The sequence below is a fragment of the Astyanax mexicanus genome, chromosome 4 (genome assembly GCF_023375975.1).
Source record: "Astyanax mexicanus isolate ESR-SI-001 chromosome 4, AstMex3_surface, whole genome shotgun sequence".
Lineage (NCBI taxonomy): Eukaryota > Metazoa > Chordata > Actinopteri > Characiformes > Acestrorhamphidae > Astyanax > Astyanax mexicanus.
In genome coordinates this window covers 22,283,461-22,310,031 of record NC_064411.1, presented here as the reverse complement: position 1 = coordinate 22,310,031, position 26,571 = coordinate 22,283,461, and the positions used below count along the sequence as shown (strand labels likewise).

General features: G+C 37.5%; 4 protein-coding genes across 9 annotated transcripts in view; 3 read left to right on the top strand and 1 right to left on the bottom strand.

Annotated features, from left to right (window-relative positions):
• Window positions 1-26,571, bottom strand: part of LOC125801291 (zinc finger protein 239-like) — a 327,337-nt gene that overhangs the window by 229,498 nt on the left and 71,268 nt on the right. The gene's annotated exons all lie outside the window — the stretch shown is intronic.
• LOC125801117 (zinc finger protein 850-like) overlaps window positions 1-26,571 on the top strand; it is a 527,199-nt gene that overhangs the window by 491,870 nt on the left and 8,758 nt on the right. The gene's annotated exons all lie outside the window — the stretch shown is intronic.
• LOC125801267 (zinc finger protein 271-like) overlaps window positions 3,766-26,571 on the top strand; it is a 251,973-nt gene continuing 229,167 nt past the window's right edge. The window contains exon 1 of the mRNA XM_049477712.1: window positions 3,766-3,835. The gene's annotated coding sequence lies outside the window, so the exon portion shown is untranslated. The remainder of the gene's footprint in view (window positions 3,836-26,571) is intronic.
• Window positions 12,601-26,571, top strand: part of LOC125801287 (zinc finger protein 239-like) — a 262,488-nt gene continuing 248,517 nt past the window's right edge. Inside the window, exon 1 of the mRNA XM_049477756.1 lies at window positions 12,601-12,618. The gene's annotated coding sequence lies outside the window, so the exon portion shown is untranslated. The remainder of the gene's footprint in view (window positions 12,619-26,571) is intronic.

Sequence of the window (26,571 nt, the reverse complement as noted above, 5' to 3'; positions counted from 1 at the left end):
GTTGTTATGGTTGTGTGTTGAGTTGTTTCAAGGGCAAAGCAAACTCACATTGTTATACAAGATGTACACTGATTACTTTAGATTACATTAAAGTGTCATTTCTTCCGTGCTGTCCCAGGAAATATTGACAAATGAGAAATACTGTAATTTTTCGGTATTCAACTGTCTAATGGTGAAAACTGGAAAAAATATTTTTACTTGCAGAAACCAGAGAAAAAAAAACAGAAGAGGGATTGCAGTGGTTGGAGTCTCTGTGGGAAGCAACACCACTCTCCTTTTGACAGAAGATATGGAGAAGCTCATCGTTCCACACAATGTACTGATCAGCTAATTAAGCGCCTTCCAGTCATCGTAAACATTTCCTATGAGGGAGGCGTTATTTGTTCTATTGACAGCCCAGCCTTTACAGAGGCATAAGGCCTTAAAAATGTCTTTTCACATACTAATCCAGTTCTAATCTGACCCATAATCTGTTTGTTTTTCCATCTCCTGTTTTCTCCTTTTCAGTTTAGGGGAGAAGTTATATACATGGACTTGATTTGTAGTCAATAACGAGTATAAACTTTTGTTGAATAGCCCACCTCCGATTTCCCCCAACATTCCGAAATACAGTGCGATAGTTTATATACACAGATAGTTTATATACACAGATAGTTTATATACACCTTTAAATACCTTCAGCTAGTCAAGCCACAATAAGTCAACTGACAAGAAATGCTTAAAAATGCATAAATATTATAGAGATATTTTCAGCAACAACTGGAAAGTTATGCATTTCCCCGACATTAATTTTCCAATCTATTCCCCTTTCCTACCTATTAATTCGTGCTTGTCATCAGACCTTTCCTGGCTTAACTACGACAAGGAACTGTGTGTATAAGAGTGCTTTAATAAACTAATCTGTAGGCACTGTGTGTATAAACAGTGTTTTTAATAAACTAATCTGTAGGAACTGTGTATAAACAGTGTTTTTAATAAACTATCAGTAGGAACTGTGTGTATAAACAGTGTTTTTAATAAACTATCTGTAGGAACTGTGTGTATAAACAGTGTTTTAATAAACTATCTGTAGGAACTGTGTGTATAAACAGTGTTTTTAATAAACTATCTGTAGGAACTGGGTATAAACAGTGTTTTTAATAAACTATCTGTAGGAACTGTGTGTATAAACAGTGTTTTTAATAAACTATCTGTAGGAACTGTGTGTATAAACAGTGTTTTTAATAAACTATCTGTAGGCACTGTGTGTATAAGAGTGTTTTAATAAACTATCTGTAGGCACTGTGTGTATAAACAGTGTTTTTAATAAACTATCTGTAGGCACTGTGTGTATAAGAGTGTTTTAATAAACTATCTGTAGGCACTGTGTGTATAAGAGTGTTTTAATAAACTATCTGTAGGCACTGTGTGTATAAACAGTGTTTTAATAAACTATCTGTAGGCACTGTGTGTATAAGAGTGTTTTAATAAACTATCTGTAGGTACTGTGTGTATAAACAGTGTTTTAATAAACTATCTGTAGGCACTGTGTGTATAAGAGTGTTTTAATAAACTATCTGTAGGCACTGTGTGTATAAACAGTGTTTTTAATAAACTATCTGTAGGCACTGTGTGTATAAACAGTGTTTTAATAAACTATCTGAAGGTACTGTGTGTATAAACAGTGTTTTTAATAAACTATCTGTGTACTTTTAAAGTTCTCACTGCCTTGCTTTAAATATCATCATCCTTGGAATTGTACCAGTGAAGTGTGGAGCTACTAAAATAGTGTTTTTTTTTTGTATGGGTTAAGCTATGCCCCTATCACTAGCACTGTGGTCTGTTGGGAGCATTAGCTAACAGCGCTGTATTTCAGAATGCTGGGGAGAACAGAGGTGGGCTATTCAACAAATGTTTGTATTTGTTATCATGATTCACTACACCCTAAGTCCATTTCAGTTCACCCTTAACAACAAACTATTCTGCTATCTGAACCTTTTTTGTTCCATATTTTTCATTCTGTTGTTCACTTGTGTTTTTGCCTTGGAAAAGTGTTTATTTATTAAGCCAATTGCACTACCTCACATCATACTACACACACAGATGTTCATATCTATGTACAACAATGAAATACTTATATAATTAAATCATTAACATAAAAACACATTTGTGTGCATTATAAGTATTGTTTTATTCTGTTCTTTTTTTTGTATATTAAAAAAAAAGTTATTGCTGGAAATGAATCAATCTGCTGTCAACTTCAGGAAGCTTCGGTTGATTCATCACTTCAGAACAACCTCAATGTACAATGTACAAAAGTTATAAGTCACTCAGATTTAGGAGACTCGGTTAGTCTTATTTAGAAAATGTTGACCATACATTTATTATATATAAAATTGTAAAATGTGAAGTTTTAAAAACAGTTAGGTTTAGTTATTCTTGTGATTCGACTCCTACTGATTCATTGAACAGAATAAAGTGAAGCTTGTGCAACTGGAAAGTTATTCAGCTCTTTCTGAGGTAAGATGTGGTGGATATGGTGGTGATAAATTACGATATTATAAAGTCACTTTTCATATTGTATGGGAATAAGTAATGTTTTATGTGATGTATGATAATATGGAATATGTTTATTTGTATATCATGTATTTATGGTGATACGTTTTTTATTATTATACGTTTATTCGTTGATAATCTCAGAGGCTCACTTTGTGGCTGCTAGCTAGCTTTCTAGTTATAATTACCAAACATGAAGGCTAGCCAACACCTAAACGCGGTTCTCTTTCAGAAAAAATACCTTAAATGTCTTTAATTGATACTCGGATGTACAAATTAAGATCATTCAAGTTTTCAAAGAGGTAAAACCTGCTTTCAGTGTCTAGCCATAATAAGAGAAAGTGAGCAGCTAGCCATAGCTCATTTAATCTCAGTCCTAGGCTGTATTCGAAATGGCATACTACTATACTGCATACTGCACTAGTATGTACTGCATACTACACAGTGGCCAGTATGTAGTATTCAGTACTGCAACACTTTTGATTGTAGTACCCTACACAGTCCCGTGACACACCAGTCAGTGCTCTGAAGTGCTCAGAATTCCTCAGAGTGAGTTGTAAACAGAAAGAACATGAAAAATGTCCTACCTTTTCATTATCAAGACTAATGAGATCTGCATACTGTCCAGAACTGCAATTGCTGCTTTAATTTTAGAGTTTAATGTAAGTGCAGTTAACCCAATTCTAACAACCATTTAGCAGCAGCCCCCACAACCCAAGTATGTTCCAGTTATATTTAAATATGTTTTCCTATTTATTTTAGTAGATTACTATTTTCATCTATGTAAGTACCAACAAGAAGAAAACATTTAAACAAACTCTCATTCATATTTACACAATCTCAACAATAAAAGAAATGAGACACGTTGCATCACCGCAGAGATAATTATTAAAGCTTATAAACTGCAGTTTTAATCCATTTAAATGAGCTCTGTATGTAACTCCAGCATCAGTAGCAGTAATGCTAGTAAATCTACTTAATACAAAACATTAGTTTTAGAAAATGGAAATATAGAGGTACGTTTTCTTTCCTATTTTAGTGAAATACTTTGTTGTACTTTGTAAAATTAAAGGAAAACTCCAGAGAAGTAGTTATACAGTGTTTTAAATGAGAGTTTAGCTGTTTAGCTCCATTCAGCTCCATGCATTGAGGACTCCCTCGCGGGCTCCCTCTAGCGGTGATGGGGTATAATGTGATATAGCGGGGGAGGGGGCGGGGCTCTACATAACCCGGATGACGCTGAGCTTCCGGGGTCTGTAGCTGGAGAGGAGGAAGAGCGGGATCAGCTGAACCTCAGAAGGTATGGAGAAGTTTCTCTCTCTCTCTCTCCATCACGCTGTTCTACATTCACTCCTACACCCACATCAACACCACCTTCAGCATGTGCAGCATTTACACCACCAGCACTGGATCTTCTCCTAGCTCTGCTCAGCAGTCTGCAGTAGGGGGTCGTGGAGCTGGGGATGGGGGGCTTTACAGATCATACACAGGATAACGGAACCCCACACTCCTGCCCCCCCTCCCCCACATCACTAACACACACCTGAGATAAATCAGTTCTGTGGAAATTCCTTTTTAAGTTTGTGTGATCAGTCTCTACACATTTCTTACACTAATTTAGTTTAGTTTAGTTAATTTTCCTTTACTTAATCCGCTCTTTGCACAACTACTTTCGCATTCTCATCAGTGCTGCTCCAGCGTTTCCTGTTTGGCTTTTCCAATACACTCGTTATGGCAGTATTATCAGCTGGTGTTTACAAGAGCTTCTAAAAATTAACCTCAACGTCAAGGAGACCAGTAAAGCCTACCACTAGAAAGCTAGAGAAAGGCTTTAAACTATATACCTATAAACTATATCATACCTACACACTACAAAGTTTTTTTTCTTATATTTTACGTTAGCCCACACAGCTCAGCATTAGCTAGTATAGCTAACTAGCTTGCTAGGTGCATTATTGATAGTTTCTCCTGTTATCAAATGGAAGTCTAATAAAATGCTAGTAATAATAATAACGCAAACTATAATAATCATCATAAAAATAATTAGACAAATGCTGGCTATAATAATAAAAATGCTAGCAATAATAATAATAATAATAATAATAATAATAAAAATAGTACAATTTATAGTAATATATAGCTATAATAATAATAATAATAATGCTAGCTATAATAATAATAATAATAATAATATCAAGCTATACTAATAATAAAAACGCTAGCTATATTAGTAAAAAATAAGAATACTAGCTATAATATTTTAATAATATTAATAATAATAATATTAATTAGCTATTATAATAATAATAACAACAATAATAATAATAATATCTCGCTATAATAATAATAATAATAATAATAATAATAATAATAAAAATGCTAGCTGGTGGATCATTCAGGCAAGTACGCTGATCTCCTCTCCCAAATACATGGAGCCTGGGTGCTGTAACGTTAATTATTCCATTTAAAAAGCAGTGGCACTGCATGCTTTGCCAGTTGTCTCCAAGCTTCTGACGTTTCTGGTTTAACCAGGTAGTCTGGTATGAAATGTTTGCTACAGACCTTTAATATGGCGAAATGGTAAAGTGGTCCCGACTAATGTTCATTAGCCGCTGTTTATTAGATTTATTAGCTTAAAGCTTCCTTAAAACTTAGCAGACGCCGTGCAAAAAGGAACACAACAGTGCTGAAAACGGCTTGAAAACTTCACGCTGGATACTCATTTTGACCTCTCGCTAGTAAAAATGTACGTTTTGCCTATACAGGCGAATGTAAACAATACAACCGGAAACGTCCGAGCTGCATTATTTGAAAACGGAAATGCGTCAGAGCCGTAAGTGCAAGGAGCCCATCCGGTTCCAGCACAACAGTTGCTGGTAAGTCATGTGACTCTCCCGTCAAAATAAAAGTCCACTTGTAAAATATTAAATGTAAGAATGAAAGATTTAGTGATTATAGTGAGGAAAAGTTCAGGCAAGAAGAGGAATTTCACAAGTAACATTTATTAGCTTACTGATTTAACAGAAAACTTGCTATTTCACTGTAATAACAAACACAAATATTAGCAAATTACAACATCTTTAGCCCCGCTGTTTTTAAGAAATCCCAGTTAAACCATTACTGTGGAATACAGTCTCCAGCTGCTCTTTTGCTGATACTTTAATAATGATGATAATAATAATAATAACAAAAACATGAATTTGATAATAATAATAATAATAATAATAATAATAATAATAATAAGAATCACACTTTGAGCAACTTGACAAAAATACACAATTAAACATTTGTGTAAGAGGTTAAAAAGACTACAAAAATAATAGAAAAAGAACTACATAAAATAATATGAATTCTTACAAATTGTTATAATTGTGTTAACCTTTAGTAAACAAAAGAGACTCTTATGTTTTACACTCCTGTTGGAGGTTGGTTGATGTGTTGTAACAGTAAAAAGGTCATTATTTTGCTGTGATTTTATTTTGAACTACAATTCCCTGCACCAACAAGACAACTGCATCGGATCAACATTTCCAAAAAACACATCTTGAACTCAGGAGCGCATATCACTGTTAGCCTGAAGCCAGTGTGGTGGAAAATAATGAACTGTTATCAGGAGTTGTTAAAAAAAAAATCAGGTTTGTGAAGCATTGATTTGGATTAATGTATTTGGTTAATGTGTGGAAACTTTTATAAATTGGTTTAAAGGAAAAAGCTTTGGACATCATCTGTCGTGATGAAGAACAAATCAAGCATCGGCAATGTGATTTGAACCAATGTGTGTCGTTTTTTCGGCACACGCCTCAAAGCTTCAGATTAAAGGGTAACATCACTCACTTAGAATGACTTAGAATCTCTTTAGTTAATTGACCTGCTTTTATTTTAATATTCAATGGCATTTTTCTTTGTGTTTTCCAGAAATTAAAATATTTTCCTGAAATTCATCACCAACAACCAGGATATTTAACTAAGAGCAAAGTTAAACTGCTGAAAGAGGTGAAGCAGAAGCCTTCCTGAAGAATCTCCAGAACACGCAGAAATTGTTTGCTACATTTAAAAGACAAATGAAGCCAAGTCCCGACATGGAGAAACATCAGCACTCTGTCAAGAGTTTTACTAAACAGAGTGATCTCAAAAAACACCAGCGCATTCACACAGGAGAGAAACCATTTCACTGCTCAGACTGTGGGAAGAGTTTTACTCAACAGAGTGATCTCCAAAAACACCAGCGCATTCACACAGGAGAGAAACCGTATCACTGCTCAGACTGTGGGAGGAGTTTTAATCAACAGAGTCATCTCAAAAGTCACCAGCGCATTCACACTGGAGTAAAACCATATCACTGCTCAGACTGTGGGAAGATTTTTACTACCCAGAGTGATCTCAAACAACATCAGCGCATTCACACAGGAGAGAAACCGTATCACTGCTCAGACTGTGGGAAGAGTTTTACTGAACAGAGTCATCTCAAAATACACCAGCGCATTCACACAGGAGAGAAACCGTATTACTGCTCAGACTGTGGGAACAGTTTTACTCAACAGAGTCATCTCAAAAAACACCAGCGCATTCACACAGGAGAGAAATCGTATCATTGCTCAGACTGTGGGAAGAGTTTTACTAAACAGAGTAATCTCAAAAGTCACCAGCGCATTCACACTGGAGTAAAACCATATCACTGCTCAGACTGTGGGAGGAGTTTTAATCAACAGAGTAATCTCCAACGACACCAGCGCATTCACACAGGAGAGAAACCATATTACTGTTTCGACTGTGGGAAGAGTTTTACTGAACAGAGTGCTCTCAAAAAACACCAGCGCATTCACACAGGAGAGAAAAATGTCCCAAATTTGTCCCATGGCAATTAAAAGCTCAAATCATAAATTCCACCAGAAACAAATATGAACTGTATTTAACAATGGATTTTACAGGTTCAGCAAAACTATTCTTATCCAGGGATGATGTGTATAGAATTCCATGTTATGTTTGTATGTCTTGTAAGTTTGAATATTCCAGGACATTCTTTGTGAGACAGAGCTCAGTTTTTAGGTTAGTTACTGTTGCGCAGTAAGGTTACAGGCTCATTCACTCCCTCTGCTGGTGTTCTTGTTTGTCTATGGTTCAGTCCAATTAAAAATCTGTTACTATAGAGGGATATAGAGGGATATTTGGTTGTGTTGTATTACTCAAGTTTTATACTCTCTTATCTTTTCCTTATTGAATATTAAATGTTGCTTATGGTTTTTTTAATCTCCAAAGTTACTAAGAATATCCAAATAATGTAGTTTCTAAATTGTTTTTATCCAGTACAAACTATTATCTTTGTATTACTTCACCTCTATATTTACCCATGTGTGTTTTAATAAACGGCTTTTATATTGCAGATCTCCAGTCTCATTGTGTTTTCTCAACACACGTTTGACATGAAACCTATAGGCCTGAGATTGTCATATCCAGTTATATTAAGACTATGGTTTGTGTTTTTTTTCTCCTAAATCTCTTGTAATGTAACTATGCATAACCAGTCATATTAAGACTATGCTTGAAGTGCAAACAGAGACAGAACATGTTTTAAGCACAGTACAGTCTTGTTGGTCACTCTGTTACCGTCTGTCACTCTGTTAAAAGTAGCAGAAGCATCTTCTATGCCAGGAGTATTTAATTAGAATTCAGAATGATCCAGTTATACAAAATTCCTCGCCTGTCTCTCTGTCGCACTCGGCGTGACTTTAGTTCCCATTCTCGCCCAGGCTCACTATCTCCTTATAAAGGCGTTTTTTCACGGCCATGTCCCAATTCAACAGCCGGAGCAGCGGGACCGTGACCCTGACAACACGGGTTCGATCCCGCGTGAGGAGCGGTGTGTTTATTTATTTATTTTTTCCACATCTGCACAGATCTGATTGACTGAAGAGAGTGGTTGGTGATATTACCTCACATGTGATTGGTCTGTGATTTACTGCGCCGCAAAGCGTGTATACAATTAAATCCTTCTCAATAGGTTTGGGTCCGGACCCGGACCACGGTCCGCCCGTGACCTCTGTTCTATGCAAATTCCCCGAAGTTTTCTCTTCTGCTCACTGCTCAACCACCAAACTCGCTGCTACTGTGTTGCCAGTTGCCAGTGTTGTATCTTAAAAAGTCCACACTAAACTGTGAGAGGTTTAAGCTTGACGAGAAATATCGTCACGTCTTAATCTCGTGAGATCTCGTGTCACGATACAGGATTTGCTATTTTACTGACCAAATGTATAAACAAAGCATTTCCTGTTTTACTGTCTATTGTTATTGTTAGCCAGCCTAGCTAAATGTACAAATGTAGCATTTGCTGTTTTAATGACTATTATTATTGTTTGCTAGCTAGCTAAATGTTCAAATATGCAGTTTGCTGATTTACTGAACATTATTATTGGTAGCTAGCCTAGCTAAATGTATAAATGTAGCATTTGCCGTTTTACTGACTTTTATTATTGGTAGCTAGCCTAACTAAATGTCCAAACAACAACAGTGTTTAACAGTGTTTTACGGCCGGTATTTATTTATTTTTTATTTCTTGCATATTTTTTTTCTTAAATGTAATTTGTATTCTCTTTCAAGCATTCATTTGGTATCTCAGTATGGGATACGCCACTCTCGCATATTCCTCATGTAGCCCCGACTAATATATATATATATATATATATATATATATATATATATATATATATATATAGCACCTTTAGATTTTGCAACTGTGAGATAAAACAGATAATACAAATAAAACTGACATAAACTACAAAGTGAAATATACAAGTTAGTGGAAAATTAACACTACATATACATATAATACAGAATAAGATACAGAAATAATTTTAACTATACATGCAGAAAAAATATGTAATAAAGTAAAAAATAAAGTAAAGTAATGCTTAATCTTCCTTTGTTAATTTTGATTTATGTGGTAACTAATATGCGGAAGGAAGAAAAGCTTGCGCATTTACTAACAATTCCCTACTTTACCACATGATGCCACTAATTCCCGCTCTCTCCGCACACTTTTGAAGGCATACGCATGCCTTAAACCTTGCTTAAATGTACGCTCGTTTTCACACCAAGTATTTCTTTATAAATCACAATTCTTGCGTGAGATGTTGCTTACGCACATTTCTGCCCTCTTTTTATGCGTACGCACTCTTTATAAATGAGGCCCCCGCTCTTTATGAGGCTTTGATTCAGCAGTAGATTCTCTCCTGTCAGATTCCTGTCAACATTAGCCTGTTAGCAGCTAACAGAGTTAGCAGTGAATTAGCTCTCTTTCTCTTATACTGTTTAATAAACTGAGAAAAGCACGAATAATTTATGGGTACATTTATGAGATTAAACTAATTCAGATTTAATTAGTATAATTAAAGGCTGATTTTTGGTAAGTTAGGAAAAAGCTTAATTAGCTAGCTTCCTAGTGTTGGCTAAGCTAGCTACTGAATGTACCCAAAGTTTCTGAGGAGAAAGAGCATTTATTTTCTGTTTTCTGTGACCTAGAAAGGTTTTTTAAACGGTTTGGAGGAACTAATTGCCACCATTCTAACAATTCTACAAATTACTATCTGTTTTAAGCTAATTTGCCTCAGTAAGAGTAAATTATCCTCAAATTTTACCTCAGTTTATTTAATTGTTAGCGTTTACTAGCTAACAGATTTAACGTTTATTTACACAGGTCTTAAACTTAAATTTAGTTGTTTTTTTTAAAACATTACTCACACCTTCACTGTTTCTTATAATTCATATATTCTTTTCTCTACAGTGTACAAATCAGTGAGTCTTGGTGAATGTTTCTGTTCTTATTATGGTAAATAGGGCCTGTAGAGATTTAATAGAAGAATCTGTTCTTTAGAACATAATGTTTTATATCATTATTAGAAGCACAAACACACCTGAGATTATTTATATTTATTTATATTTTACAATTACTGTTACAAAGAGCCAAGAGTTGGCCCAAAGACTTCAGGAGCTAAATAGCTCCTCCACTGAGTCCCACCCACAGTGCCTGCAACCCTCATGCTTCCGCTTGTTTAGCCAATCAGAGCGATGCTGAGACTGAGGGGCCTCAGTTGGGGGCTTGCATACCACAGATAGAGAGGACTTCTGTAGAGGAACAGTGGAGATAGTGGACGGTGTGCAGCTTAGTAAAGTTTTGTGGGATTACCGAGGACATTTAATTCTTGTGTGCATTCAGATACCTGTAAGTACCTACACTGCTGTTTATTCATAAAGTGTAGATAACTATTACTTTCCTAGTTGTAGGTGTACTTTCAAGGAGTTACATGCTATGCTAACTGATCAGCTCTTTGTATAGCTCTGTATAGCTTCTAGCTGTTTCTGATCTGCCTATTATTATTACCAGATAACACCTCATAGAAGTGTGTATCTTTGTTTAGGTGTTAGTGTTGTAAATTGTAGTCAGTAATGTGTTTCAAGTAGTTCAAGTATCCCTTTTATATCTGTTGTTTCAGAATCACACACTCACACAGTCGGATTGCATTCATCTATTCTGTATATACCACAACTCCTCTGCTGCAGTAAATACTGTTTTCAGAGTACATCATCTCCAGCATTTTAATCAGATGCACCACAGTGGCTTCTACATGGTTTAATACCAGCTAGCTCTTCTTAACAATTACAATACGATTTTAAAATTGTCCTGTTGAAAATATTTATCATTGGTTCGTTTATTGTATCTATCAGCAGATTATATCTGCCCAATATCATTTATTTTACTCCAATGTTCAATACACAGAGTGCATTATTAATATGATGGCATGTTGAATCAGATTTTTCACAGTAATATATGTTTACAGAAATAGAGGGTCAGGTGGACGGGTGCTTGTGTTACAGAGTGAACAGGTGGATTTAACACAAAACTGCTTCACAAGACTCAGTGCTAGATAGTGTAAATGAAGCATCAGGCTGGAGCATTAACACAACAGTTCAGATATAATAAAGAAGACATTGTTTAGCTGTTTAATGCGTCTGAATTTGTATTTAAGTGGTAAATTAAACGGTTTAGTAGATGCTTTGAACAAAACAGAAGTATTGGGAATAAATCAATAAGGATCATTATTCTGAATACGGTTTGTATTTTATTTTTTTGGTCGAATGGTGAAAATGTTAGCTACAATAACTGTATTTATAATTATAATAATTATAACATAAAAATGATATTTGTATAAAAGGACGGGATGTTTATTGTGATGTTAGTTCTATCTCCGGTAAATCTTAGTGTTGCCTGATTCAATTACCTGTTCTAGAAACAGAGCTGACCACGTTTAGTATGCTCCGAGTTAAAGTTAGAAACTTACCTTCAGCCAAGTTAGTCTTAGTTCTTCCAATTCCCAGTGATTTAGGTTCGCATTGGTAAAGAAATGTGACACTTATGTGCTAAAGTAAATTTTACCATGCTTTCAGTGGCTGAAAGAAATATATTTTTTCGTATAATGTTAATTTTATCAAAGAGTTATGTCTCCTGAATCAGAATACATTAATAAAGTCCCAGCGCAAAACTGTATTACCCAGCAACACTAGTTTTAGTACAGTCAAACCTCTGAAATCTACATATTTATACTATTCGCCTAGTATTAAACATGCTGTCAGTGGCTAAAGAAATTTATTTTCTCCATATTGCTTCTTTAATTAAACATTAAATCATGTCGCTAGACATATCTGTATATGTTTAACAAAATATTTAAAATACTGGTAACATTTATAATAAATGTACATCAATTAACCATGCTTACAACAGTTACAAACATTGTAAAATGCCTAAACTTTTTAAATGACAAATGTTTAAATATTCTTTATTATTAAAATTCCTTAAACTATTGGCTCAGATCATAAGTAACAGGATATACTACATTTTTAATTCATAATGCCAAATATTTCTCAACCCAAATGTTAGTTTCTTCTATTCTGTTTCTTCTCAGTTTTTTCCATTCTTTAAGTGTATAAATTCCCTAAAATTCCTTCGGGATAAATAAAATAAAGTATCTATCTATAATGCTTGTTACGGTGGGTGACCCAGGCAGGTAGACGAGGAGACGGACGCAAGTGCAGGTAAGGGCAAAACAAATAATAATTTATTAAATAAATAACAAAGATAAACAAAGAAACAAATAAACACGTAACAAAGATAATAAACCAAAATAAACGAGGGGGACTAGAGAACATAAACAAACTAGAGAAAATAATAATGATAAACAAACAGGGAATATATACAAGGAGCACAACAGGCACAAGAACAGACAAAACAGGGCTGTGATGTCATGTAGATGCATGAAATAAGTTTTCGCTGATACTGTTCTTTGTATATAAGAAAATCTATTACAGAAAAAATAATAATTAGTACGAAGAACAGCATCATCAACAAGCACCCAGGTTTGCTTGGAGAGAGTTGTTTTCTCAAATCTGATCTGTAGCTCTCTGGCTTGAATTGCTGAAGTCCAGCCTTTTATGTTTGAAAACACCTCACATCTGGAAACACTTAACGTACGCTCCTATAGCGCACATACATAAGTAAGTCTGACTCAATGTATGGGAGGGGAAAGAAGTGTTCCCCTTTCTAATGTGTTTAAGTTAGAGCCTAACTCCATCTGTTCCCTGTGGTCCAGAGGCCATTCTGTGGGGAAAATATATAGAACAATAGTGAATAACCCTGCTTAATGGTAAATAACCCTGCTTGCAAATATGTATGCTCAAATATACGTCAATATAATCTTTGGAGTTTTAAAGATGTTAAGAAGGTGTGCAAAGCGATTCCTTTAGCATTGATTCAGTTAATCAAACAAGTCATTTTATATTCAAAGGTGACTGTTTCGATGCCCACATTAAAAGTGAACGACTGTAATTTAGTAGACTAAGTGTAATAATAAGACTATCAATGATGATTTGAAACAGAAGATTTACTATGAATATAATGGACCTTCTTTCAAGAAACTTCCTAATAATAAGAATATTAATATGACTTTTGCTTATTCCAAATTTGTTAACTGGCCCATATCTCCTAAAGTGAAGGAGACCCATTTCAAAATTATAAATATGATTTATCCTGTAGCCCTGTTTCTTGAAAAAATATTCAAATTTGATGTTGAATTATGTACTTTTTGTAAGTCAGTAAATGAATCTCTGGAGCATTAGTTTTTTTCATGTCAATATTCACACACTTTTTGGATGGACATCAGAAATTGGATTAATATCAAACTTAATATTCCTTCTTTTGAGGAGGAGGACATTTTGTTTTATATGAAAAACTTAAGTTCAGCTTTCTCTGATGCCATACATATAATTTTACTTTTAGCAAAATACCACATTCACTGCAGTAAATGGAAGGGAAATAAGCCCTCTTTCCCCAGTTTCATTAATGAATTTAAGTCATATTATTCTTCATTAAGTAAATTAAGAAAATGGAAAACTGCTATTATCATCTCACACCAGATCTCTAGTAAGCTTTTGTCTAAGATTATCATTTTATTACGTTGCTCCTCTAGTCTGTATGTTTGTGTATGCTCCCCCTAGCTTCTAAATTGTAGCTGTGATCCTCTACAAGAGTTTGTACTATTGTATATCGTTGTGTTTTGTATGTTGCTAAAAACAAAAACAAAAAATCGGCGCTGTGAGATCGCTGATCAAGCTTAACTTCCGTTTTCTGAATTCTAGATAGACTGATAGATGTTTAAACTAATTATAATTCGAAAAAAAATCTGTTAAAATGTATAAGCCTATGGTGTTTTTATTTATTTTTACATATACCAAGTCTGTAAACTACTTCACATTTCACATTTCTGTAATCTAGATAGACCAGGAGATAAATTACAAACAAAATACAAACATCAACCAGAAAATAATTTGTAATTAATAACAATTGATAATTATTAATAATTGTCTTTGTTCTGGAGCAGTTGATTTATAAACTGTGCGTTTTACACTGTCAATTTAGTATTAACAGGTGTATAAGACATTTTAGAAATTTTATTAGTTTAGCATTATAGCAAAGCTATTTGGGTTATACCCATCTTATGGGGGGTGGTCTTTGACCAGTTGTAGTATTTCTCAAGCTAACAAATATTTTTTTTTTTTTCTTAAAATACACAGCACATTATTATAAATAACAGCTGTCTGCGCCTGGTTTTGCTGGACCTGAAATTCTGCATGGTACATTTTATCAGTGTCATGGTGAGCACAGAATGCAGACACGTGCAGATTAGGGCTGGACCCGAATATTCGGGTATTCGGATATTCGTTCGTTGAGTAGGTATTCGGTTTTTAATTTTGGTATTCGGATATTCGTTTTTTTCTCCTTTCCAGAGCTCCACCTCAGTCTAACCACTTCTGTTCTCGCGGGTCCCGTCAGAATATCTTGCGCGCGGGACAGAACTGAACTGTTATTGGCTGGAGCGGGAGTTTAATCCAGACGATGCGGGAGCAAATTAATAAATAGTTAAGAAAACTGTAATAATTGTAAAAAAAAAAACCTAAAGAAAACTCTCAACGCGCAGGATGGACCGACACACACACGCACACACCGATGGTGTTTGGACTGGGGTAAGGAACGGGACCGCACTATTCAGCGCTGCTGTTTTAATAAATATAAGTAAATTTGAAGCATTAAATGTAGTTTATTTAATTTATATTAGGAACGTGGGGCGGGAGCAATTTTTTTTGCGGAGCGGTAACGAGACAGAAACGCGGGAGCGTGGAAGAGTGGGTTTAAAAATCAGTCTCGCGCAGACCTCTATTATACATGATAAAAAAAAATGAAGGCTCTTCGAAACTGATTTATATAATAAAACGTAAGGGGTAATGTGGCAACAGTAGGGGCTAAATCGGTTACAAAAGCCTGGCCTACAAAAATGATGTCTGAACGAATTTCCTCTTATCTAATATAATTTAAAATGGTTTAAAAATATAAAATAATTTCTAAGCAAACGAAATATTTAATATTGAGCTTATAGCCCAAGTGCAAAAATACAAAATCAGTAATACGGCTATGCCCTGCACAATCCTTAAACCGAAATAGACCAAGTACAATAACGTCATTAACAATGACTTTCCTCTACTCTAATATAATTTAACATGGTTTAAAAATATAAAATAATTTCTAAACAAACGAAATATTTAATATTGAGCTTATAGCCCAAGTGCAAAAATACAAAATCAGTAATAAGCCCTGCACAATCCTTTAACCGAAATAGACCAAGTACAGTTTACAACGACTGTCCTCTAATATAATTAACAATGTTTAAGAATATAAAATACTTCCTGAACAAACGTTTTTTTTGTTTGTTTTTTTAAGCAAATAGCCTAAGTGTGAAAACACAAACAGCAATTTACTGGGCTGGCTTGCGCAGCGGAGAAACCGTGCAGCAGCAGCCTCCTAGCCTGCTTACGCAGCGGATAAGCCGCGGTGTGGGGCAGCAGAAATTCCGGGATGAAAACAGAAAGAAATCTGGGCTAAAAACACAGAAAAAATATGGGGTGAAAACACAAAAATCCGGGATAAAAACACCAAAAATCCGGGGTGAATATGTCTCGTCGGTCAGAGCAAATTGAACATTTTTCAGTGGATTAAAGGGGCCGTGATTTGCTTTTTTATTTTTTTTTTAACCTCTTTTTTTAAAAACGATATTCGAATATTCGCTTCGAATCAGTGCCGAATATCCGGAGCTCAAAAAACGCTATTCGGGCCAGCCCTAGTGCAGATACTGATAAAAACGTGTTTATTATAAAATAAACAGATGTAAGACGTAGTCAATACAGAAAAATGGGTAATCACCAATAACCAGAGCAATGAAGACAAAACCATACCATAAACGAGAGATAGTCCAGAGTTCATACACGAGAGATCCAATGTCAGAGGTAATCCAAGAGGCAGTAGTGAAAACACAGTCCAGGTAATACACAAGCAATCCAATATCAGAGGCAAAGGCAATACCGTATTTTTCGGACACACATATGGGCAGCCCACATCGGGCCATTGGGGATTTGCACATCGGTGCGGTATCGGCCCCACGCCATCGGCCCCATATGGGCAGCCCACATCGGGCCATTGGGGACTTGCACGTTGTGCAGTATCGGCCCCACGCCATCGGCCCCATACGGGCAGCCCAAATCGGACCAATGGGTATTTGCACATCGGTGCGGTATCAGCCCCACATCATCGGCCCCATATGGGCAGCCCACTTAGGGCCAACGGAGATTTGCTCATCGGGACGGCACCAGCACCATGGCGTCGGCCCATTTCAGGCAGCCCACATTGGGCCAATGGAGATTTGCTCATCAGTATAGCGTTGGCCCCACGGCGTGGGCCCTTTTCAGGCAGCCCACATTTGGCCAGCGAAGATTTACTCCTCTATGCAAAATCAACACCAAAGCATTGGCCCATTGGGCCAACAGAGATTTGCAGAGCTCTAACACTAACACACACACCCACCCACACACACACACACACACACACACACATGCCCTCAGTGGAAAACCAATTGTGGCCCCAAACTGTGCAATATTGAACAGAGAACACTTTTCAAGAAAGAAAATTTAAAGCTGTGCTATTGGCACTTTGACATTTTTTGCAACTGGCTGTAAAACAATTATATAAATAACACAATTTAAAGTGTATAGTAAATTAATAAATTTATTACAAAGTATCATGTATGAAATATAAACAACACACAACAGTATTTAAGTAAAGTAAATCCCAAATTTATATTTTAGCATGTAGATAAACATGTACTGCATAAATATCTCCATTTGCAAAAACAGTATTTATAATAAACGGTATGATATAAATATCAAACATAATACAAAATAACAAAGAATTATACAACTTAAAAAAAATCTATATATATATACACATCAATAAAAACAGCAAATCATATTCTTGAATAAATACTTAAATGCACTAGACTGATGTAGTAGATGAATAATAAACTGATACTATTATTGCTACTGGAACAAAGCCTCTGGGGTGGGTTTCCCGAAAACGAACAACCTTAGCGAATAACGAACGAACTAACGAATGACGTGAGTAAAGAACGAGCCAGTTCTGCGAGTGTTTCCCAAAGAGCTTCGCAACGTGAAAATTAACAAAGGAGGTTAAAGAACGTCTTTGTTGAATCCTCCCCTGAAACAGCGCACTCAATCGATCCACAAATATCGATTATTATGCAGTATTTATTCAGTATTACACCCTAAAAATGTAAAAAAGTGTTGTAATCATCAATATTATACATATTTTGAAATTTAAATTACAAAAGGATGTACTTTGGCATTAATAAAATACTCCTACAGATACATATGGCTAAATAAATAAGTCATATGTTTATATATAAATGTTTAATAAACATTAAACTTAAAACTATTATTGTTAATATATTATATTAATATATATTGTACAAATATTATTAATAGTAATATTGATAATAATATTAATTTATTATTATTATAATTATTAATAGTATAAAAATAATATAATAATACATATACGTATGTTCCGGTGTGTAAATATATATATACACTGCTCAAAAAAATAAAGGGAACACTCAAATAACACATCCTAGATCTAAATGAATGAAATATTCTCATTGAATACTCTGTTCTGTACAAAGTTGAATGTGCTGACAACAAAATCACACAAAAATCATCAATGGAAATGAAATTTATTAACCAATGGAGGCCTGGATTTGGAGCCACACACAAAATTAAAGTGAAAAAACACACTACAGGCTGATCCAACTTTAATGTAATGTCCTTAAAACAAGTCAAAATGAGGCTCAGTATTGTGTGTGGCCTTCACGTGCCTGTATGACCTCCCTACAACGCCTGGGCATGCTCCTGATGAGGTGGCGGATGGTCTCCTGAGGGATCTCCTCCCAGACCTGGACTAAAGCATCCGCCAACTCCTGGACAGTCTGTGGTGCAACATGACGTTGGTGGATGGAGCGAGACATGATGTCCCAGATGTGCTCAATCGGATTCAGGTCTGGGGAACGGACGAGTCCGTCTCATGCTACCACGAGTGTGAAAGCACCACCAACATTCAAAACTGACCAAAACATCAGCCAGACAGCATAGGTTCTGAGAAGTGGTCTGTGGTCCCCACCTGCAGAACCACTCCTTTATTGAGTGTGTCTTGCTTATTGCAAATAATTTCCACCTGTTGTCTATTCCATTTGCACAACAGCAGGTGAAATTGATTGTCAATCAGTGTTGCTTCCTAAGTGGACAAATTAATTTCACAGAAGTTTGATTTACTTGGAGTCTTATTGTGTTTTTTGAGTGTTCCCTTTATTTTTTTGAGCAGTGTAAATTATATATATATATATATATATATATATATATATATATATATATATATATATATATATATATATATATATATACACACACACACACACACACACACACACACACTGTAAAGCTCCAGCTCATCCTAAATCACCATCTCAGTTGGGTTTAGGTCAGGGGATTTTGAAGGCCATGCACCTCTTTGTTAACTAGATCAGTGTTTCTCAACCAGGGTGCCGCGGCACCCTGGGGTGCCGTCTGGCTTCATCCGGGGTGCCGTCAAAATATTGCGCCTCACGTGCATATTTCCTTCCCAGAGTCAGCTCGTGTCGGGGTGTGTCCCAATTCACAGGCAGCATACTCTGAAGGATGCGACCCACAGAGGCGGTGTATTACTGCGCAGCTGTGACGCAATCTGTCTTCGAATACAGCCTCTGAAGGATGCAGCCCCTAAATTGGGACACACTGTAAAGTTTTTGTCCCCCCACGCGATGCACGCGCTATTTTATTTCATATTCCGCCAGCAACACCGCTCGTTCTCACCTGAAGTACTGCGCCAGCACCCCCACCCCCCCCCCCCGTCCGTCCGTAAACTGGGGTGCCTTGACATCTCGCATATATTTAAAGGGTGCCGTGATAGAAAAAAGGTTGAGAAACGCTGAACTAGATAATTCCATATGCGTCAATAAATTGTTTTCATAGTTTTAATATTAATCGACAATGTAAAAAAAAAAAAAAAAAAGAGACGCGTCAACTTTTGACTGGTGTTTATATATTTGTGAGCTGACACACCCCAGAGTTTGCCCAGATGAACGGCCACAATAGCTGCGGTCCAATCTGAAGGGAGCTGCCTAGGTAGTCATTGCCTTCAAAGGCAGCTCCCTCGTTCGGCAGCATTTTCACCCATAAGGGATCTTATAGGGCAGCGCGTTCGGGACACGCTCTGGAGTCAGCATACGTCATCACGTCTAGCGCGCTGTGCCCGTGAGCTGTTTATAAAGAACTAAAGTTAATGATCACTTACCTCGGGATAAATCTCAATGCAGCGGCAGCTATTTCTCAGATATTTAAATATTCATGATTTACTTTAATTATACACTTTTCCTCACTTAATTCTCAGAGTATGGTCAGTTTTATTTATGTATTTAATTTATTTTTGATTAGATGCTTCATAGAAATGCATGAGTAATGAAACCATAATATAATAAATATTTTGTATGAGCCATCAGAGCTAAATTATCAAACTAAGCTACGTTTCACACAATAGTACATTCATACACAGTCAGCTAATTTATCTTTACCTTTTAGTTGCATAAAACACATGATTCATAAACTTTTTATTTATTTATTTACCCATACCCACTAGTTGAGATGTGATACTACAATAAGCATAGTGACTATAAAACACAGCAAGCAAAAATAATAATGTTAAGAGAGAAAACTTTATTACATTCAAAGAAAAAAAAAATTATATTCATAAAGGGAGCTAACGCTACCTCCAGCCGGTCTGACCAGCGTTCACCTTCCCCGGCCCACGTTCATCCCTGTGGAAAAAATAAATCTGAATTAGTAACAGCGGTTTATGGAGAACACGCTCATAATTCCACTATTTACACAGTTAATCACTCAGTTACAGGTAAATCTAGTTATTCCCTCTAACAATTAAACTGTTTACGCATTAAATCACTGAATTACAGGTTATTCTACAGTTTTACACTATTTACACAGTAAATCACTTAGTTATACGTAACAGTGACTTAAAACAGTTAAAACTTTTTATACTGGACGGCCAGGGTGTCTTTGTTTCCTAGCGGGGGTTTCCTCAGCGCTGCAGCCGCGTTTGGTACTCTGTAAGTCGGCTAGATGCGTGTTAGCTTACCCGGTAAATTAGCGCGATAAGCTAACGGTAGCTTCCGCCGGTCAGGTCTTACATTAAATGAAGTACAGGCGAAAACAACGATGGAAAACAGCTTAAAACAGTCTAAAATATGCTAGTTTGATAAACCCACGCAGCGGTGAGTGGAAATACAGGAGGGAATTACTTACATTTGTACAGAAACTCCGTGGCAGTGCCGGCTCCGTCCGCCATGTTTTTAAATCTGAGCGCTGGAACTCTGATCTGGTGAAATGCATCATGGGATTGCCTTCGCCGTGAAGGATACATCTCAAGCTGCCTTCAGAATCGGGGTAAAATAAGGCAGCTGCCCAGGTAGGCAGCACATGCTACCTTCCGAATGGGACAGTCCTTTTCTCGGGAGAGCGCCTATGCTGCCTGAAAATGCTGCCTAGTTGGGCAGCTCCCTTCAGATTGGACCGCAGCTAATGTTGATTAGAAGCACCTAAATAAAGAATAATATTAAATATTACCTGCACATTCACCGATACCCTTTACAATACGTGTAGGTGTGAGTAAAGACACTGCAGGCGTCCCCTGCACCGGACCTACAGTACCAGGAATTTTCCCAATAGCATGGAAATATATTGTATTGTGCTGTAATTCCCGGGCTGGTGGGAAGTGTATATAAGTGTGTGTATGCCACATAACAGCCTGATTACAGAATCCACGGACTTGGTGACTTTGCAGCTTTGCTTAGACCGTGAGCATCATCTGCAGGAATATGGATTTTAATAATTTATGGGTTTGATTGGTCAATTCCAGTATGCCCAGTTAGACTACACAGACAAAGTTGGCATTATAATATAATATAATATAATATAATATAAAATATAATATATGATATAATATAATCTAATATAATATAATATAACTCACTCACTTACTCACTCATCGTCAACCGCTTTATCCGTTAAGGGTCGCGGGGGGGGGTGGCTGGAGTCTATACCAGTCGGCATCGGGGGGAAGGCAGTATACACCCTGGACAGGCCGCCAATCCATCGCAGGGCAGACAGACACACAGGCACATCCACTCACACACTCACACCTAAGGGGCAATTTTTATCCGACATCCAATTAGCCTGAACTTTGGACTGTGGGAGGAAACCGGAGCACCCGCAGACACAGGAAATAATATAATATAATATAATATAATAATATTAATTATTATAATAATAATTATATATATAATATAATTGATTATAATTAATAGTAACATAATATAATTGCTTCAACCAGGGAAATTATAATTTTTCTCCCTCAAAATTGGCGGTCCCTGGTGTTTAAGGTGCTGAACTGCAAGTAGAGATCCCCTAAAGAAGCTCTTAAGAATAACGACTGGGTGAGGGCACTCGTTAATCTGCGAGCGAGTTTACGTAGTACTTTAGTTACGCACGGGTTTGGGAAACACTCTTTAATTAACGATCAATCTTAAGTACGAGTTAACGAAGTTCTTAGCGTAACGAAGCTTTCAGGAAACCCACCCCCGATCTCTATTATTAATTTTATTCCTCTTGCTTGTAGACTTGGAACCAAAATGTCATCCCAATCAAACCAGTAAAAAAAAATTCTAATTGAATATAACATTAGTTTTTGCATTAAGGTTTTTATCTCACAGCAATAATAATGAAGGAGAAAATAGATGTACTTTACATAAATAGAACAGATATAGTTAATCATAATATCAAAAATGAATATTGTTTATGCATTAATATAGCATAGATCATGAATTAACTATTTTTTTGAAGAGACTGCATGAGACGATGCTTCCGTCCACCTGAATGGTCCCGTGCATTCCAAAGCCAAACCTTTGCAACCTGCTCGATCTCTGCATCCTTTGGTGGTGGCATGATTGATCTTCTCACGGCCTCTTAAAATGATAATATAGAGATATGAGAATGCAGTCAGGTAAATACTACATCTGTTAGTGTCTTTTCATGTACAAGTATGGAGCTAAATTAGTGCCAAAACTACGCAAATAAAGAAAACGTATTCTGTAAATATGATACTACTTGCAAACAAACACAACGCGTTTTACAAATACAAAACTCGACTCTCTATCACACACGGTGTGTTTTACAAACACAAAACCTGATGGTTGTAAATATATATGTAAACTTCAAATAAATACACAGCTGTTTTCTAATACATTGCTCTTTACAAACAAATATAACACGTTTTACAAATGCAAAAAGTAATAAATAAAACAAGTAAAACATTATTTTCAAACATTACCGTGTCATGACTCACGCACAGCCCATTTGTAAATCACGTGACTTTTGGCACAGTTTTAGCAGAGTCGCAAACTCGTGTTGAGATTTTCTCACAAATGCACCCAACCCTCGTACAAATGCATCGCCCCAGAACAGCAGGTGGCGCTGTGGGACACTTTACGAGAGGTGGCTGCACAGCAAAGCAAGCTCTCCTATCCAGCGCTCCACAGAGCATTAATTTACACTTATTAAGGTGTTTAATACACCTTTAATAATCACAACTCTACCATTTTATACCCGATTTACACACGGTTTGGTTTGTTACAAACAGCAGAGATGTAATTATGATATAGGACGCTGTTACACATCACAAATATGAGCTTTCATGCTGAAATACTTTGTATTATGCTCTTTAAAAAAGAAAGAAAAAAATATGAATTGATGTTTAAATTGTAATATAGATAGATAGATCTACTATCTAGATAGATAGATAGATTACGCAGCGGTTCGAGGCGGTATATCATTGGTCTGGAAGGCTGTCAATCAGCGAGTTTAGGCGAATCAGCAGTAAATAAGGAGGTTCCTGACCCAGAGGGAGAGCGGATGTAGGCAGTGTTTGGTTTGAGGTGCGTTCACTGTTATTTGGAAGCAAAGCGCTTCGTGGAGCGTTCAACGAACAAAACTTTACACTTATCAGAAGTTTTGCTGGAGCTGTTTGAGTGATTCTGGGGAGCAATTGTACATTAACTCATCAGTGTAACACTATTGATTCGGCCATATATATATATATATATATATATATATATATATATATATATATATATATATATATATATATATATACTTATTCAAGATTCATTCAAGATTCAAGATTCAAGATTTTTATTGTCACGTCACAGAGTACAGGTGTACATGTGAGTGAAAAACTTGGGTGCAGATTCCCACCAATGCGCAAAGAATAATATTTACAAGAGAGTAATAAAATAATATAAAATATATAAAAATAGGACATACAGATAACTTACAGTATAAACACTATTTACAATACACTTAATTACAATAAACATGATAACTTACACTATAGACAAATATTGCACAGAACAGATATGCACAGATGTAGATATGCGGATAGTGTGGAAGTAGTCAGTATGTGACAGTATAGCTATGAGTAAGTGCAGGTAAGGAATGAGTTGAGTGGGGAGTGCAGGGGGCAGAATGCTGTATAATATGGGAAAGTCTGATAGATGCAGTGTAAAGTAAAGTGCAGGGTGCAGAGTTTGTATGGGTGTCAGTGGGGTGGGTTGGGCAGAACACCGTTCTACTGGCTATTCCACAGCCTGGTTGCTTGGGGGAAGAAGCTGTCTCGGAACCGGCTGGTTCTGGTCTTCAAGCTTCTGAGCCTCCTTCCACTCGGCAGCTGTGAGAACAGGGAATGGCTTGGATGGAACGGGTCCTTCATGATCTTTTTGGATTTCCTCAGGCAGCGGTTGGTGTATAAATCCAAAAGGTTTGGGAGCTCAACCCCAGTGATGTACTGCGCTGTGCGCACAACCCTCTGCAGGGATTTCCGCTCCAGAGCAGTACAGTTCCCATACCAGGTGGTGATGCTGCCCGTCAGAATGCTTTCCACAGTGCAGGTGTAGAAAGTCCTGAGGATGCTGGGGTTCAGACCAAACCTCCTCAGCCGTCTGAGGAAGTACAGGCGTTGTTGTGCCTTCTTCACCACCCGTGTGGTGTGTTCTGTCCATGTCAGATCCTCGCTGATGTGAACACCCAGAAACTTGAAGCTGCTGACCCTCTCCACCGCAGTCCCGTTGATGGAGATTGACGAGTATGCTTTCTCCTGCTTCCTGAAGTCCACGATCAGCTCCTTGGTCTTGCTGACGTTTAGAGAGAGGTTATTCTCCTGGCACCAGTTTTCCAGGATGTTAACCTCCTCTCTGTAGGCCGATTCGTCGTTGTTTGAGATCAGGCCAACAATTGTTGTGTCGTCAGCAAATTTGATGATGACATTGGAGCTGTGTCTGGCTGTGCAGTCGTGGGTGTACAGGGAGTACAGGAGCGGGCTGAGCACACAGCCCTGGGGCGCTCCGATGTTGAGGGTCAGTAAGGAGGATGTGATGTTGCCCATTCTCACCACCTGCTGTCGGTCTGACAGGAAGTTCAGGATCCAGCTGCACAGTGTGCTGTTCAGACCCAGATCCCGGAGCTTGACGTCGAGCCTCGAGGGAACGATGGTGTTGAACGCTGAACTGTAGTCCACAAACAGCATTCTCACATATGTGTCCTTCTTGTCCAGGTGAGAGAGGGCAGTGTGCAGGGTCAGGGCGATCGCATCGTCAGTGGATCTGTTCTGCCTGTATGCAAACTGCAGTGGGTCCAGGGTGGCAGGCAGTGAGGAACAGATGATATCCCTAACCAGCCTCTCAAAGCATTTGCTTATGATGGAGGTTAGGGCAACAGGTCGCCAGTCATTCAGACAGGTGGTGTGGGCAGTCTTTGGAACTGGCACAATGGTGGCCAGTTTAAAGCAAGCTGGCACAACAGAGAGAGAGAGTGATGTATTATAAATGTCCGTGTAGACTGCTGCCAGTTCTCTATAGCAGGCTTTAAGCACTCTCCCGGGAATGCCATCCGGACCAGCTGACTTGCGTGGATTTATCCGCTGAAAAGCTCTGTGCACGTCAGCTTCAGAGACGGAGGGTGGGATGGGATCAGCGGTGGGCGGGGCGCACTCTGGGAGCGCAGCGGTGGGCGGGGCGCACTCTGGGAGCGCAGCGGTGGGCGGGGCGCACTCTGGGAGCGCAGCGTGATCTGCCTCGAATCGAGTGTAGAAGCGGTTCAGCTCCTCTGGCAGCTCAGCGTTGGTGCTGGTCAGAGTGTGAGAGCTTCTCTTGTAGTCAGTGATAATGTTCAGACCCTGCCACAAGCTCTGGGTGTTGGCTGTGTTGAACTGTGCTTCCACTTTCTCTCTGTACCCACGTTTGGCCGCTTTTATGGTCCTACGGAGAGCGTAGCTGGCTCGTTTGTACTCCTCCGTATTTCCAGATCTGAAAGCGGCGCTGCGTGCGCTGAGAGCGGAGCGGACGTCACCGTTCAGCCAGGGCTTCTGATTGGGGAAGACGCGCACTGATCTGAGGGGCACTACGTCATCCACGCACTTGCGAATGAAGGCGAGTGCGTGGATGACGTAGTGCCCCTCAGATCAGTGCGCGTCTTCCCCAATCAGAAGCCCTGGCTGAACGGTGACGTCCGCTGTATATTATGTATATTATGTATATTATGTATATATATATTTATGTATATATATGATATTATGTATATATATATTAGTTTTCTTTTTACTTTTGAGTCATTTACAGAGATTTGTGGCTGTATACATAAGTTTTTGGCCATTGGGGAACTTTGTGCCATTTGGACACAGTTTGGGACACTTGGAGACGTTTTTGGCACACTTTGGTTAAACTTTAATAAAAGTTATAGGCTTATAGGTAGATAAATAAAATTTTGGCTGCTCATGGACAAGTAGTTAGTGCACCTGTATAAGCAGAATTAGTTTGATACCATCATGTTCTTTCAAGATATGATGATTTGTATGTGAAAACAATAGGCGATTTTAAT